At 36.7% G+C, this 4,542-nt stretch overlaps 1 pseudogene; it reads left to right on the top strand.

The window, feature by feature from the left end:
- The first annotated feature begins 3,210 nt into the window (after window positions 1-3,210).
- On the top strand, window positions 3,211-4,117 carry LOC122680011 (annotated as a pseudogene).
- Window positions 4,118-4,542: the final 425 nt, after the last annotated feature.

Raw genomic sequence — 4,542 nt, forward strand, 5'->3', positions numbered from 1 at the left:
TTTTTTTACAGTTGGCCTTTGTTGATTATCCATTTTAAATAATCAGTGTGTACATGTCGACCCCAAAATCCCAATCAAGCCCTACCCCTGCCATCATTTCCCTCTGGGATGGTAAATTAATTCTCTAAGTCTATGAAGTATGTCTTGTAATACTATGCAGCATTTTGTAAGAAAAAATACAGTATTTGAACATTGAGTAATGTCCATACCATATTGAGTAAGGTTACATAGTGATACATATGCATATGTAGCCTGAGAGATTAAAAAAAAAAGGATGAAAAAAAGTAGGTAAATGGCAATAATCATTCCTACTACTTATGAATTAAATCTAATATATATGTTGTATACAACCCAAATTCTCTGGGAGGGTCCTAGTTTTCAAAACTATGAACCTAGGTCAGCACTTCATCCCCATACTGGTGGTTGCCAACACATGGATTTAATCTTATGAATTGGACAAACCATCAGATACAGCTCTTCTCCTACCTCAGTATGAATAAAATACAATTTAAAAACAATGAAGAGAAGCTCTTTTTAATGGATGAGTAATATTCCATAGTGTCTATGTACCATAGCTTCCTTATACAGAGTGAATTAAGCCAGAAAGATAAAAACCAATACGGTATACTAACACATATATATGGAATTTAAAAAGATGGTAACGATAACCCTATATGCAAAACAGAAAAAGAGACACAGATGTACAGAACAGACTTTTGGACTCTGTGGGAGAAGGCGAGGGTGCGATGTTCTGAGAGAATAGCACTGAAACAAGTATACTATCAAGGGTGAAACAGATCCCCAGCCCAGGTTGGATGCATGAGACAAGTGCTCAGGGCTGGTGCACTGGGAAGACCCAGAGGGATGGGATGGGGAGGGAGGCGGGAGAGGGGATCGGGATGGGGAACACATGTAAATCCATGGCTGATTCATGTCAATGTATGACAAAAACCACTACAATATTGTAAAGTAATTAGCCTCCAACTAATAAAAATAAATGGGAAAAAAAAAGAGACACAAGAAAAAAAAAAAGGGAGAGAGAGAAACTCTTCACAGACGCATAAACTATGATTTCAAAGGGAATTTTTTTCACTCACTGATGTAGTATTACAATCTTTGAGACACTTATTCTAAATTGAAAATGATCAGTTACCCCACTTCAGTAATTAACTTCTGGATGCCTGGAAAAATAACTATGCAGTAGCTTTTAGTATAAACTCAGCATCAATAAAATGCTTGATTTCTGGAATCAACATTGCATTTCTAGATAACTGAGCGTAGACACACAGAATCAAGGAAAATATAATCACTTATTTGAAAAACCAGGGTTAGAGGAGAACGACCTTATAGCTTTTGCCACAATTGCAAATATCACAGTACGTCTAAATTAATTTTTTTAAATAGATCTTCTTTAAAAAGGAAAAGCAAAATAACCAGAAAATGTCTAACTATAAACTGGTATACAAAAAATTGAATAAAAATATTATCAGAATTTTAGCCCAAATATGAAGAAACACTTTTGTTGTTTTGTTGTTGTGCTTTTAAAATCTAGACTACATAAATTTATTAAGAAAATAGTCTTAGGCATTGACAATACAAGTGAAACTACATTAGTTGTTGCCATCAGGGTGAGGAAGTTATGATCCCAGCAAACATATCCTCTAGCTAAGTACTAACATAGTGGCAAGTTTTGCTGTTCGTGGGAACACAAAAGTAGGTATATAGGATAAGGCATCTAGCAGAATTGCACAAAACTTTTCAGAGGAAGTTTTACTTCAACTGAAAATCAATTATTAGGTCTACTCAGTTAAGTTGCTGCATATAGGACAGAGTATACAAGTACTTACAGTAATACCATGCACAGATTGTGTGGTTAATAAATGGAATCTGTGAGTACACAGGAAGGGTGATGAAAGTGACAAACCATGTGGATGATCATGACCTCTGATTTAGTCACACTGAAATCGACATGAATGGTTTGGTAGTAGGTTCAATACAGATGTAGATATGGTTGGTGTTCAAGTCAATATATTAAGTCAGAAAAAATCCATTAGTAGAAGCAGAAATGTGTTTGTTAACTGAAAAATGTTATATAAAATTGTAGCAATTGTGGAGAAAAAAGGGAGAGGCATGTAATCAGAAGTGAAGAGGATTTAAATATGTCCAAGCAATCAAAGCAAACAGATAATACAGAAAATCACATGTGTAAATTTAAAGTTTCTTTATCAAAGTACTTCTTTTAAAAATGTAATAAAATTGTGTTTAAAATGCAGTATGCTGCGCAACAGTTTGCACAATGATACAATTGTTCATGGGAGAAAACACACTTATCCACAGCAGGAAAAACAAATGAACAAACAAAAAGAGAAAACTCTTATTATAAAGCTGGAACAGAGATTCCACATTCTGGTCAAGATTCTAGAGGGAGTCCAAATTGCAAATCATGTGTTAGTATTTTGGGGGCTTCCCAGGTGGTTCAGTGGGTAAAGAATACCCCTGCAATGCAGAAGACCCAGGAGGTGCAAGTTCGATCCCTGAGTCAGGAAGATCCCCTGGAGGAGGGCCTGGCAACCCACTCCAGTTATGCTTGTCTGCAGAACCCCATGGGCAGAGAAGTCTGGTGGGCTACAGTCCACAGGGCTGCAAAGAGCTGGACACAACTGAAGAGGCTGAGACTCATGTTTTAGCATTTTGACAAGTGGAATCGTTAACCAAATGCATGCTTTAATGATGTGTTGTTTCTTTCACTTAGCTCTGAATATGGAAGGTTTCAGGGAGTCAAATGACATTTTCCTGCTTGGGAAATTACACTATTTTAGCAATGTATTCAATCATTGCATGTTGTTATCGTTTTTCAGTAGCAAAGTTCTGTCCGACTCTTTTGCAACCCCGTGGATTGTAGCCCACCAGGTTCCTCAGTTCATGGGATTTCCCAGGCAAGAATCCTGGAGGGTGCTGCCATTTCCTTCTATAGGGGATCTTCCCCACTCAGGGACTGAACCCCTGTCTCTTGTATCTCCTGCATTGGTAGGTGGATATTTTTACCACTGAGCCACCAGGTAAGCCAATCATATGCATATTATGATTTAAAATATAATATGAAAATGTAATGAAGATAGAGATGATTAAATTAGTGTTTATACAGACAATAAGTTCTACATAATAATCTCTGAATAACTGTGCATGCTGTTTGGACAAAACTCATCAGTGATGAAAAACTACCATAGCAACTTTATTCTGCTGGGATTGACAGATGACCCTGCACTGAAGGTTTTGATTTTTATCTTTCTATGTCTCACATACATGCTGAATATCACTGGGAATCTGACCATCATCACATTTATATTTGTGGATTGCCACCTGAGAAAGCCAGTGTAATTTTTTTAACAAAATTTCTACTTCCTAGAGATCTCATTCACAACTGCCTATATTCCCAGATTTTTGTAAAACACCGCAACGGGTGACAACGTCATTAACTACAATGCCTGTGCCAGCCAAGTGTTTTTTACTCACCTCTTTGCAATAACATATTTTTTTTTCTCCTGGCTACCATGTCTTATGACTGCTATGTGGCCATCTGCAAACCTCTGCATTATGTGACCATCATGAGTAGCAAAATCTGCCAGAGACTTATTTTTCGCTCTTGATTGGCTGAACTATTGGTCATAACATCACCACTTAGTCTGAGGCTAAATCTGAAATTCTGTGACTCCAATGTCATTGACCATTTTCTCTGCAATGCTTCTCCCCTCTTGTAGGTATCCTGTTCAGACACATGGTTCATGGAACAAATTGTTTTAATCTGTGCGGTGCTTACCCTCATTTTGACAAATATGTAGTTTTATCCTATACTTATATTGTGAAGACAATCTTAGGATTCCCTTCTGTCCAGCAAAGAAAAAAGGCTTTTTCCACCTGTTCTTCTCACATGATTGTGGTTTCTGTTACATATGGCACATGCATGTTCATCTATATGAATCCTAGAGCCGAGGAAGAAGTGCCTATTAATAGAGTGGTTTCACTACTTATGTTTTCCATTTCACCTATGTTAAATCCATTTATTTATGCACGGAGAAATAAGCAAGTGAAGAAATCCTTCAATGACTCGATCAAATGAATTGCATCATTATTAAAGAAGTAAAATAAAATAGCAGTCAATAAATAAAGTTAACATAGAATATGAGTGGCTGCCAAACCTTTATATTGAAGCTTATAATTTTCTTTACCTTTTAATAATCTATATCTCAGTTTCATTTCTCTGTTCCTCTTAGATTTACTTACATTACACCTTGATCAACTTAATTATTTCCTTCATTTTTTCTCAACTTCATGAAGACTTGCCTTGGTAAAGAAAATGAAAATGTATTTCTCATAAATCTATTTGTAGATAAATATGCTGTTGTGTTAAGTCGCTTCAGTTGTGTCGGACCCTGCTGCCTTGTGGACTGTAACCACTGGGCTTCTCTGTCTATGGGGTTCTCCGGGCAAGAATGTTGGAATGGGTTGTCATTTTCTTCTCCAGGGGATCTTCAGACCCAGGAA

The sequence above is a fragment of the Cervus elaphus genome, chromosome 22 (genome assembly GCF_910594005.1).
Source record: "Cervus elaphus chromosome 22, mCerEla1.1, whole genome shotgun sequence".
Taxonomy (NCBI): Eukaryota; Metazoa; Chordata; class Mammalia; order Artiodactyla; family Cervidae; genus Cervus; species Cervus elaphus.